The sequence below is a fragment of the Stegodyphus dumicola genome, chromosome 3 (assembly GCF_044657685.1).
Source record: "Stegodyphus dumicola isolate Sdum_Otavi_A_Nest chromosome 3, ASM4465768v1".
NCBI lineage: Eukaryota > Metazoa > Arthropoda > Arachnida > Araneae > Eresidae > Stegodyphus > Stegodyphus dumicola.
The window spans coordinates 57,565,357-57,578,558 of NC_140770.1; the positions used below are offsets into that span (position 1 = coordinate 57,565,357).

At 32.4% G+C, this 13,202-nt stretch overlaps 1 long non-coding RNA gene across 1 annotated transcript; it reads right to left on the reverse strand.

Annotated features, from left to right (window-relative positions):
- Window positions 1–474: 474 nt before the first annotated feature.
- LOC118184180 (uncharacterized) lies at window positions 475–8,273 on the reverse strand. Its single transcript, XR_004757368.2, has 2 exons — window positions 8,024–8,273; window positions 475–832 (listed from the first exon to the last, which is right to left on the reverse strand). It is a non-coding gene; the product is annotated as an uncharacterized LOC118184180 (long non-coding RNA).
- Window positions 8,274–13,202: the final 4,929 nt, after the last annotated feature.

Here is a 13,202-nt window from a genome sequence, read left to right on the forward strand (position 1 = left end):
CAAAATAAACTTTGTTCTATCAGTTGCATTTGCTATTTTTAGCAGCCTATTTTAAATATAAGATTTCATATTCTGAATTTTTAATTTCTGGGGAAATAGTTTTTAATTAGTAAGTAATTAATTTCTGGGAAAATAGTTTAATTAGTAACTGCTTGGTTTAAAACTCCTTCAGATGTTACTCTGAAATCCACATGCGATACACATAAGGTAAAATGGGGCTCATGTTTCTTTTTAATTTTATAAATACTTTTCATAGTGTTCTTTAGAGCTTTAACAGTAACTATTTTACTGTTATTTAAAGTTTTCAGATTAAAATTGTTGTTTTAGTTTCGGTGCACATTTCTTGCAATAACATATAACTTAATACGTTAAGATAAACATAAGAATAAGTTCCATCGTGGAAATATTGTTCGACCGAGGAATTTACAATCACCATGTGTGTAATGAGGTAAGATAGGAGCATTAAACTAATAGTAAATTCTACAAATTTTATTACATATATCAATATACGTAACAGACAAAGTGATATTAGATTCTATTACTTACACAAACACTATAAAATACATTTTATGTACAATAATCTATACAGTTTCTCAAAATTTATATATGTGAGACATCATTAGACTCTCCATTCTCTGGTATCGACACTCCTTCTGCCTCTGAGGAGGGACACCACGAGTCCGGAAGCTAAGATGCCTGCAATCCCACTGCCTCCACCTCCGTGGTGGTTTCCTCCAGCTTCTGTGCCTGGAATCATGACTGTGGTCATGAGGGCAAGGGTCAAGGCTAAGACCATAAGGAATCGTCCGGCGAAGCACTTCATTTTAAATACCTGAAAATAAAATGTAATGGAATTATAATAAATTATTAATCGTTAGATTGCTTAAGACAATGAACACGCTAATTGCCAAAATGGCTCATCTGAAGCCAAATTCTAGAAAGATGACTTTTAGTTTGGTTAACATCAAAGAATGCTTTTAGCTTTTTGAGCGATTGATTAACATAAAAGTCAAAAAGCATGTTTTGAGCAATAGCTGCATCTCGACAATAACGATTTTGGCATGAATCTTGCCCATTTGTTCTGTCTCGTTACGGAGTGGGAATGAAAGGCTGCATCTGGCTGAACCGATCTGACAGAAACTGTTGAACCTAGATGAGAAGTTTTGTCGCATCCGCTTCATAACCCAGATCTTAAGTTAACAAATTCCAGCGTTTTCCAGTCATTAATCAATGGTGTGGAGGGACAGGGTTTCGTCAATGGAATCGAGATGGGGTGGTAAACTTTTGTACGACACCCTCATTTCTACTTAGAGGGATCATAGATCCGCCTCAATGTCGATAGTAGGTGGTCGACGAGGAATGACGCTTTCTTTTTGTAAAAACCAACTTTTAGTTTTGTAAAAAATTAACGTATGTCTTGAAAAGTATCCTTTATTTTAATATAACTACTTACTATTTAATACAAAACACTTTTTTGTAGCTTTACTTTAAGTGTCCAGGGTTTTGAAAGCAAAAAAACATATAAGCAATTATATATAAATATGAATATGATATACACTCGTTTACGAGACGCAGTGGATGTAAAATCGACCTGGAACGAATGATTATAATTGTAACAATTCTTTGATAAATTAGTGCAGAAATTTCTTTATATGTACGTTTGAATTATCATGGGATATAAAATAATGATTTTGGTTTAAACATTTTTTGTAATTTCTGTGAGTGTAATCTGCATCTATTGAATATTTCTCTGATCGTAAGTTATAATCAATTTGAATACTTCATTTTTTTATATGTGATTAATTAGATAACCTTCAGACGACAAATACTTTCACAAGTTTTTTCTAATGTGTTTTAAATTGCTTTAAATAATTTATAGCTTAGAATTACTTATTTCGTTTCTCAACATATTATACTACAAAACTGTTTGCGTAGAAGACATTGTAAATGACATACATTTGGGACGCTTATAAAAAATGTACTTTTAATTAATTCCTTTGCGTTTATTTAGCATAAGTTATAATTAGCATATAATTGCTTAAATGAATTGGATAAAAAATTGTTTGCGTTATATTGTTTCTTCTACTCTAGCTAAATTTATAATGCTGTAAGCAGCTTTAGGTTTTTTAAGCTGAAAACTATTTTAAATGAAAAATATTTATCACATTTATGAGTCTACTAATAAATATTTGATTTATTTTCGGAAATCCTTAATATAAAAGACAAATTTCTATGAAATTACAAGCGACTGTAGTTTCTTTTTATTTCAGTTTTATTTTGTGCTTTTTTTTATCTCTTGTATTACCCAACGGGGAAGTAAATTGAAAATTTAATCTCCACATTAAGTTTTTTATAAATTTTATTTCAAAATTCATTTAAAGTTCTTATTTGTCAGAAGCAAGAGCACCTACGCAGAAAGAATTTACTAAAAATAAAAAATATTTTAAAGCATGACATTTTTTGTTTAGAAGGAGGGGAAATTTATTTCACTTCTTGGACACCCACATCGATCCAAAATAATCCTATTAAAGGTGCATTCCTTTATATTTTTTACTTTTGCTTTGAACTTTTACATAGTGAGTTAGTCATGCGTTTAAGGTAGCTAACTTAATCTTTCTGTTTTTAACGAAATCTCTTTTACAGAAACTGCAAAAATTGATAGAAGCATTAGAAAATATTTATAAGGAACAAAGAAAGGGAATTTTCAAGTGTGAAAAGTTATTAATGAAGAAGAAATCTTAAAAATAATATTAATTGCATAGTGATAACATTTTCGACATTGCTCCTTATCCTTAATATTATGATTTTACTTACATTATTTTTATAATATCAAGGGATGTAGCTAAATTTTTATTGATTTACATTCCATCACAGCAAACTCTGAAGGAATTTGAGTTAAAATAATGAGCTCATATACAAGCAGCCTCTTATTTTAGGAGATTATAAATATTCTGCTGTCACTCTTTTCTTCCAATCGATTAGCTAAAAAACGTATTTTGTTTTCGTATTGCGCATCTTTCGGGTAATTTTCCCTTCTGTTGATAAAATTCGCAGCTCCATACTTAAGGATCTCATTCCGGATACGAATACATGAAGTAAATACAGGATTACTTGCCAGTGTAGTTTAATTTACATTGGTCAAACTGAGACAACCTTAAAATGTCGCTCTGAGGAACGTGAGGCATATGTTAGGAAAAACGAAACGCATAAATCCTCTGTTACCCACCACTGTTGGTTGTAAAATCACATTTTATATTTATTAAAATTATTAAAAAATGTCTTAAGTTGCAGAATTATATTTTCTAGAGTCGTTTCACATTTATAAACCTTTCGGTTCTAGTTAACGATCCCAGTTCCAATCCGTCTTTGCATATCCGACTTTTAAGTAAATTATTTCATAATTGTATGGATTTTTCATTAATAGATTGCGACATAAACTTGACTTCCTTTTTTTCATTCTTATCACCTTGTCATATCTAATCATCTGCTTCCCTTTCATCGTTTTTACTTCTACAGCTGAAGAAAATAGTTACATATTTAAACTTTCGAAACTAGACCCGCAGATTTATGAGTATTACTCTACGTCTTTTTAAGTTCTCCAATAATCTAACGAAATGTTTTTCAACAAGAACCTTACAAATTAATTATCTCAGAAAATACAAAGTTAAGCACAATCCTTGTCATTTGTAGAGGGTTTTTGATATGACCGATCAACAAGTTCGAAAGATGGTTTAAGACATTGGTCTCAGACTGGCGGCCCGCGGACGGCACGTGGCCCCTGAAGCAATTTTAATTACTGTTATTATGGAATTACTTATTATGAGGAAAACTTCAAAAGAGTTTTTTAATTTTAATGATTTGAAGTCCAGTTTTACATTATTTTCATTACCATTGGAAGTGAACACGAGCCGCAGAAAAATCTATAAGCAAAGCAAATTAATTTACACCGTGTTATAAATCTTATTCAAAGATATGATGATACAGATTTGATTGATTTTCTCGTACTTCTCGAATGATAAATATCTTCCTTTTTACTACCCTAAGAAATTTTGGAATATGAGTAATCTCTTTGTTCGGAAGCACATCTAAAAGTGAGCAGTTTTTCCCCTGAATTTAAAATAAATCTTAAAAAAGAGAGAACCAGATTGACCGATGGCCTTCTGCACTTTATGAAGATAGTTTTTATCTCAGTAAATTCTATTCAAGATTACACAATTTATCAAGATCAAAATGCGATGAGATGTTGTAGTAAGAAATAAATATGTTTTATAATAGTTTATGTAGATATATATGTATTTTCTCTGTATGAGTCGGAGAACAATTTAATAAATAAAAGGGAGAAGAAATTTGTCATTATTTATTCTCAAGTTTTTATTACTTGCAAAGTTTTCGTAATTTGTTTCTTTCTATTTTAATCTAAAAGTCAGTTATTTAGTAGTATATTCAACATATTAGAATTATTTGAAATAAATGCCTGAAAATGTAATATTTAGCTATGAATGCGTTTGAATTACAACATATAACCGTCAGAAATTGCCGCCCAGTCGGTATGGTGTTTAGGGAAGCTGACTGCGATGCCGAAGAGCCTGGGTTCGAATCCCGGAGAAGGCATCGTTGTAACTGTCCGTTATTTCATAGGAAAGGCGATGGTGGCCCACCTATTAGGTGCCTCCATAATAAAGAGATCACCACATCCGGCCTTGTATAGATTAATGGACTGGGTTACATTTGTAAAAAAAAAAAAAAATCAGTAATTCGTTGCAGGTACCAAGCAACCTCTAGATTTCAGAATGAAAATAAATGTTAATTAGAATTTTTAACTTTGCGTCATTATTATTATTGCCAATGTATGTTTTAATAAATATTTAGTAAATAAAATTTAAAATTTAGTTTTGTTAAAAATTTTTGCTTAGTTAAAAAAAATCATTTTGCATTAAAATTTTTTTTGCTGCTCTTATATCGTGTATTCGGCAGCATGCAAGTAGTTTGAGAACACTAGTCTAAGATGCACTTACTCTCAAATGGAATATTAAATTCTTAATATCAGTTTCCTAAAATGTAGACTATTCATTTAGTTGAATTCTTAATATCAGTCGCTTAAAACATGGATTATATTTACATAGTTAAACATGAGAATTTATAATGGAAATGGTTCTGCACCCCTTTGATCAATTAACGCATATTATATTTTCTTAAATATGAAAGGTAGTATTGCGATAATCTCGTTTGAAACTGGATTCCTTCATCGAATGAAAAATATTTTCTCTATTTCGCAACGTTGTTTCGATGTAATCATATATCCGCAAATCGTTTCCTTTAGCAATTAAGCTCCCACAGCCCCCTAGTCGCTCATCTTACTCGAGATCGTCTCAGAAAGTAATTAATTGGATATTCAGTTCATCATCTTCGGCTCTCTTATCCTTTAACACTCCAGCTTCCACTCTTTCCCATTGGCGCTGAAGAAACATAACAACCCCTGGTGCCGTCTGGAACCAAATGTGCAGACGTTGACGTAGTTAGCACTTTCACTTTAATTCTTACTAATTAATGGGCAAGAGAAGACAAAGTAAAATAAAATTGAGGGAAGCAAGGCATTAAAAAAGGATTTCAAGTCCCCCCTAGATTTATCTGTCGGTACCAAATGCGAAATAAATAAGGTTCAGCAGTTTGAGAATGCATTTTTTTCGGGGACATACAGATAACGATGCTTAGTACCAATATGAAATTGTTTAAATTTCTGAAACGGTTCGATTTGGCTTATCTGACTATGGAAATGAATGCCAGGGCTACCTGCATAAGAGGAAGGATGCATTCGTAGAGAAATTTCTTCGGGAACAGGCTTGTATAGGTCGAAACACAAAAACGCCTACGCAGCTGGCCAGTTCGTATGTAATTGAAACCATGTCGAACTATCAATGTTCAGTGACTTTACCGCTCGGCCGCTGATGGATAAAATTTATAAAAAAAAATTAACTTTTTTTAAACTTGCCAAATGATGTTGTTTTAGGAATTTCACATATTGCTCTGATGTTAGTTTTTTATATATTAATTATTGTTATTAGTGTAATTTGAGAATTTTTTTACGTTTACAATAACATACGTTTCTAAAAGATTCACAGTTAAATAAATACATAACGTAACCCAAACACTTTCACGCTTGTGGTTAAGGGAAGACAGAGTTCAGAAAATGGTAAATGTCAACAGTAAGAAAATGTTTAAAAAAGAAAACGATTTTTAGAAAAACAGTAACTCACAAAATATATAAAGATAAACAATGTCTTGGAGATGTGAAAAAGAAAGAGTTTTTTTTTTTTTTTTTTTTTTTTTTTTTAGAAAAACAGTAACTGACAACACAGAATGTAAGGATAAACAACGTTGCGACTATGTTGAAGTGGGTAGACATTAGAGAATAAGTGGAGCAATAGAACAGGGGTTCTGTGGATATGTTGCCTTTTGGATTTTGGCTTTTATATGATTGGTAGTTTTTCTTTCTTTTTATAATAATAATGAAATTTGTGTGCATTTTAGCAATAAAATTTTCTTTCATAATACCAACAAAAAATATCTTCAGTATAGTGTTAGTTTTAAAGGGGAAGAATTAAATTTTTAAGAATCTAACCACACTTTCATTTATGGCGTCTTGGTTGTAATAGCCTAAAACCAAATTTAAATCTCAGTATTTCGTTTCTAATAGACGTTATAAAACTTCATAACTATATTGCAATAGATAATCATTGCAGGAATAATCAACTGTTGATTTTCGACAAATCGAATCCAGAGGGTTTTTTTTTTTTTTTTTTTTTTTTTTTTTTTTGCAAGTGTACACTAGTTGACGGTTTGTTTTGCAATAATGAGATTTTCGGCCATTCAGTTTTCAATAATCCTCTCTTTCGCCTGTTTATGTTATAACCTTTGCCTCAAACAGGACAAGCCCGCCAACGGGCGAGCGTTAAAATCGCTGAACACCGGTAGCTCCGACATGGGTTCGATTCCCATACGAGCGGGTTGGCTCCATGAGCGTTTTCGTGGTTTTCCCCACGTGTCAAGTTCATACGAACCAGTTTTGCTTCGAAAGTCCTCAATGAAGGCATTTTCTTGCTTCATTTGATTATGGCAAAGCACTCGAGGTATATCTTCCAAAAAGGGGATGCCCTTGCGGGGGACTTTTTAAGGGAAACTGGCTGGTATACACTTTACATATGTGAAAAGCTTCGAAAACGCCCATGCAAGCAGCCCGTCCTTGGGGTTCGAGCCTCAGACCGAACTATCTGTGTTCAGTGACTTTTACCGCTTGGCCGCTGTTAGGCTCAAACGCATGTACACGTAACATAAAAAATAAGGATATTAAAATTATAACTTATATTTGAAAGTTATGATACTCAACTCTTCATTTTAATTTGGTTATTCCCGTCTTCTGTTCTAAAAAAAGCAACTGCTTATAAGAAATTTCTCTGAACTCTCGTTTACAGATTAATCCATATTAAGTGACGTTTAAGAATTTTGCGAAACAGCCAGTAATAGTTTTTTACTCTTATCAGCCAGTAATACTTCAGTAAAACAGCCAGTAATAATTTTAGAGCCCTTAATATTTTTGAGCCTTTAGCCATTCAAAATGGAAAGTAACCCGATCAGAATTAAGACTTTGTCCTGAACACATTACAGTTCGCTTCTGCTTCTCGACTGCTGCTGCTACTTTTTTGACTGCTGCTGCTATGCTCTTACCACAAAGGTATCCACAATTTAAATGCTCTGAAGGAAGCTCGATTAATGTGCCAGGTTATTTGCGGCTGCCGCACAACTATTCCTGCAACAGTTGATTATTCCTGCAATTATTAAATCAAAGTAAAAGTTAATTTTTTAAATATGCCACAACTGCAGCTTATTGCGTTTACAAGACTATATTAATTTTCTTCTTTATGAATCAACATCTATACACTCAAACTTTCTATATTATTGCCCACACACATATACATATATATTACCAAAAAGAACTTTAAAAATAAGACTTAAAAAAAAAACTTACAGTTGTATTGATCGAAGATAGAATTCGCTATTTCTTCGTCTGAAGGAGACTCGAATGATGACTCCAGAAAAACGAAATGGCTTTATATACTGATTTCCAAAACCTTTTCTGACATACTTGAAAATATGAAAAGATATTTTCCTTGTTGCGTAACATGTTCCCTATCACCCTAAAATTTCCTTTCCCAGCGTTTAATCCTGCATCGTTTCCCTGTCGTCTGTGTCACAGGTCTGTGATTCTTCCTCGCGTGGACTTGTCGCAAATAACCATTTCCTTCCTCTTTGTTGGAATGAACATTATGGCAACCACAACTCTATGAGCAAAGCTCAAAGCAAATTCACAGGAAGTTAACTTATGAAAAGCTTATACAATGTATTTAAAATGGTCGATGATAAGATAATGTGAAGAAAAAGAATGTTCCGGAAAATAGCTTTTGAGGAAAAGTAAATAGGACAGGAAATTGGATTTGCATTTCCATCGATTAGTTTAATTAAATGTTAAAAAATAACCTTTTTGATCATTTTGCTCAGTGTAGCTTAACCTCTGAAAGTATTTATTTTTTTTTTATTTATTAAAATATGGTTTCTGTTTTTACCTTTTTAAATTTGGTATATCTGATTAAACCGAGGATTAACTTCCGAAATTAAACTGAAATAACATTTTACAAATCTTCTTTTGACATTCTTATGTTTTTTTAAACTTTCTTCATTTCATGCTCAAATTAAGTGGATTTGCTCAAAATAAGAAGCTTTCTATTTACATTGCATGACATATGAATGGAACAGATTAAGAAACGGGAACAAAACCTTAAATTAGATTGGTAAATATAGGGTGACGCTATTTCATTACATTTTTATGATAATTTAGATTTTAAAAATCAAGAAGCTAACTTCATCTTTTAGGAGACTAAAAGCCTACTTCATTGCATTGTTTCTTACGAACAAGGCCGTCTAAAAAACATTAAAATTGCAGGTGTTAGATAATATTTTTTATGTTTATATTAATTTTGCCTTTACGTTACTGACAAAGTATTAAACGTTGGCTTCTGTAGAATACCTAGGCATTTTATACAATGCCTGGCGTTTTTAAGCAGAGTATGAAATATGAGAATTATTATATATGTTATAGTTCCACCGCGACCATGAGCGAAAACACGCATGCGCCATTCGGAAAGAATTATTCTCAAAATAGGGTGGAAGGATGGGGACTTTCTTTCCCTCCAGCATAGTTCTTCCGGAGAAGAGACCTTTCACGTCGCAGCAAGTAATACAGTCCCTTTTGGACGAGTCTATGTGTTTTGGCAGAATGCCAACCAGGGTTGCGCTTCAGACGGTCGAACTATACCGGCAAAGTATAAAATCCGGCATTCTATAGAATGCCTAAAACTAGCCGGCAATGTACGAAACGATTAATATTTCACACATTTTCCTGGCATTCTATAGAATGCCAAATGACAAACCGGCAAAGTATAAAATACAATTCCGATTCGTTTCGAAGAACCGAAACTACTTACCAGAAGTTTATAAATGATGTAAAAAGGCCTAAATGACTACTAAGAAGGAACCACGGTACTACTGGCTGCTTAAACGCTAGGATGTGATGTTTGTGGGAAACAAAAGCACCCTGTTAAAGAGAGCGTTGGTACTATACAGTATTACGTCACGGACGCTGAGTTATTTTCCGTATTTCATGAAAATTCATTTGAGTACTGGACACGGACGTGACAGAATTTCGAAAGAACGTTCAACGAATTAAAAAACGTTACACGTAATGACATTGAACTGTAACTTTTATGACCCTTGCCAGAAAAAAACCAAAGGGTATTAAAAAGGACCACTGATGTGAAACTTATGATTATTTCTGGATTTAACTTCTGTTGTCAGGTAAATCTTACCAATTCCCAGTCTCGGCCAGATAGAAAATACAAATTTATTACGCTCTATCAAGATCATCTCACTATCTTTTTTTTTACATATTTCGAAGAACAGCTTTTTAATGGCACTCTTTCATAAAAAAATTTGTATTTTAGAGGAATGAACGTCTTTTAAATAACAGCCTTATCATAACCTTTTTCTTTCATACTTTGCCTAAAGAGCATTTGTCATTCTATAGAATGCCTAAGCATTATATACAATGCATAGGTAAAGTATGTAATAATTCTCTTATTTCATACTTTGCCTAAAATCGTCCGGCATTCTATACAATGCCTTCTATAGAATGCCGGGGTTTCAATACTTTGCCGATAACATATACTTTATCTAGGCACTGTGTAAGTGGAATGTCATTTTTCGTGACCGACAGATGGCGTTGCACGCTGTTTGATAGAACTGTTTTTGTGAAATAAACGCAGACGATGGCGCCATAAAAACAACAACAAAAAGAAGATAAAGGACATATAAAGATGATATAAAGATGAAAGTCTTTCTTATACGAAGTAAAGTATTATAATCCTCAAAAAATTCGGATACCATGTTTCAACGAAAATATCCATTTCAACCGTTCTCGAAACCATTTAAGCAATATTTTTGCTTGACATCCGTACGTACCGATAGAATAAAGGACTTTGCCAAAAAGGACTGTAAAACGGATTCAGAAGAGGTTTTTTTCATGACGTCTGTCCATACGTACATACATATGTATAGAGGCTCACAAAAGTGTTCGTACGCTTAACGAGATTCAGTGAAATATTGCTTTATTCAGTAATAAAAATGGTACTATTCCGTTTTGAGGACCGTAAATATCGCCAACCTATTGTTGATGCCAGTGCTGCTAAAAATGATTGCGGCAACCCTAACGCAAGAAAGGAAGTATAATAGTAAGTAACTATCTAAGATTTTATTGTTTTAATTTAAATGAAAGCATAATTTCATATAATACTTTTTTATTATAATAATTTATATAAAAAAGGCTAAACATAGCTGAATGGAAGCATAAGAGTAAATAACAATTTCAGATCATTATTATAATTTATATAAAAAAAGACTAAACATACTTGAATGGTTTTCTGCATTGCTATTTCGCTACCGAGTTATCGCTAAAGCATAATTTCATCTCTTGGTTGTTCAAACATAATTTTCTGTAATAAATGATGCCTTTTCTTTGAAAAATTCTATTGTAGACTTTTCATCATGGGCAATTCCAAAATTGTTAAGTCCATAGGATATCAAAAAAACGATTTAAAATCAAAAAAGGATTTAAAAATTAAACTAGTATTTCAATGGCGTCTTACAAAGTAAATCTTAAACACTTATTTCCTCGAAAAAATTCCAGAAAGTATTAAGCATAATTTAATTCACAATAATAATTGAAGGCGTTATTTTTGTTGTTGCCAAACTTAGTGTCTCTAGATTGGCAACAAATCTACAATTCTGCTGTTTTAAATGTAAACAAATATGTCCGCCATGTTATTTAAAACTTAACCGCACTTAAACAGCTTTTAAATTGTTGATGATTGTACAAATATTGCTTCCAGGATTACTAAAGGCATAAAAACCTTAACCGGAAGATAAGAACAACAAGATTCAATCATTTTTAAAGCAAAAAAATGTACAATTTACATAATTCATATAAGAGTAAAGAAACTGAGATCACTAAGCCGGGTAACAGAGTGGATATATACATATATATAAATATATTTATATACGTTTGGTGCGGCCGATTGAAACCAAAATTCGAGGTGCACATCTACATGTTATAGCAGTCCTATATACAAAATTTCAACGTTCTGAGGCTACTCGTTTTTGAGTTATGCGAGATACGTACGCACGCACGTATGTACATACATTCGTACAGACGCCACGAAAAATTCTCATCAGAATTCATTTTAAAGCAGTTTTACAATTTTTTTGAAGGAAAAGAGTATTTTATTCTTTCCTTACGTACAGATATCATGCAAAAACATCGTTAAATTGCATTCGATAGAATGGATATTTTCGTTGAAATATGCTGCCTGAAACTTTTCGCGATTACAATACTTCCTTTTTACTTCGTACAAGGAAGTAAAATGTAACAGAAAAGTTACCTCACAGAAGTCTTCGTACGCTTTTTAGAGAAATCTGCATATAGTATTAGTAAATGTTGTAATATTTCTATCAGTTAGTATTTTGTACTATATCCTGCAGTTCTTTATGACAGCTTTCAAACATCTGGGCATAGAATTCACCAGTTCTTTTGTAATATTTGTATCAATGTTTCTTCGTTCTTGCATCATTACTGTTTTTAGTCCGGTTTTCATTTTAATGCTGTTTCTTCGTACTCTAACCTCTAATTCTCTCGAAATGTATTCTGTTGGGCTTAAATCTGTTTCAGAACTTGTGGACAATTATAGACATTCAAAAGGCGAAAGTTGAGGGCCGTGTGCTTAGGAGCACACGATAAAAAATAAAGTTGTTTCCAGTATCCAAATTTTGAGCGGACATTTTAAAATTATGTTTTAAAATATTTAAATAGGGAGCTTGGTTGATTGTGCCATCAATAAATAATAAATTATTTAATGCTGACGCTGACATTCACCCTTACACTAGAACACATCCTCCGCCATACTTTACTTTTCCAACCAAGGTCTTGGGATTAAGCTCCTTAGTTTTTTTCCTCTGTACAATTATACGCCTATAGGAACCAAAAATGTTAAATTTGCTTTCACCTTCAAATAAGATATGATTCCAAAACATTTCAGGCGTATTTACCATGGAGTTTGAGAAGAAAAGCCTAAGCTTTCTATTTTTCGCACTTCCAAAAAGTTTCTTCGAGCAGGGCGCCCATGTTATCCAGCTGATCTGAGCATCTGTCGAACAATTTTAAGTGAAATTGAAGTAGAAAAAGTTTCAGTAAATTCGTTAGAAATCTTTATAATACTCCAACTTGGATTTCTTATAGATTTTCTAATATAAATCTCTGATCACGTTGAGGACAGCCCTATTGATGGACATGTTTGTTTAGAAGCATTGAGAGGCCTTCCAGTTTGGTAAAATCAGGAATTGTAAATGAAACCATAATTTCTGAAACTGTTACTCCTATTGTATTTATGGTATTAAAATATAATTCATCAGTATAGAAATTATTATCATAAATATTTATGCGCATTACATTTAATTATAAGTAAAGATTATGTAAAAGTTTTATTTTGTGATATTCTGTGATAACAAGAACCTTACCTGAAAAATTATGATTATGTGACCTC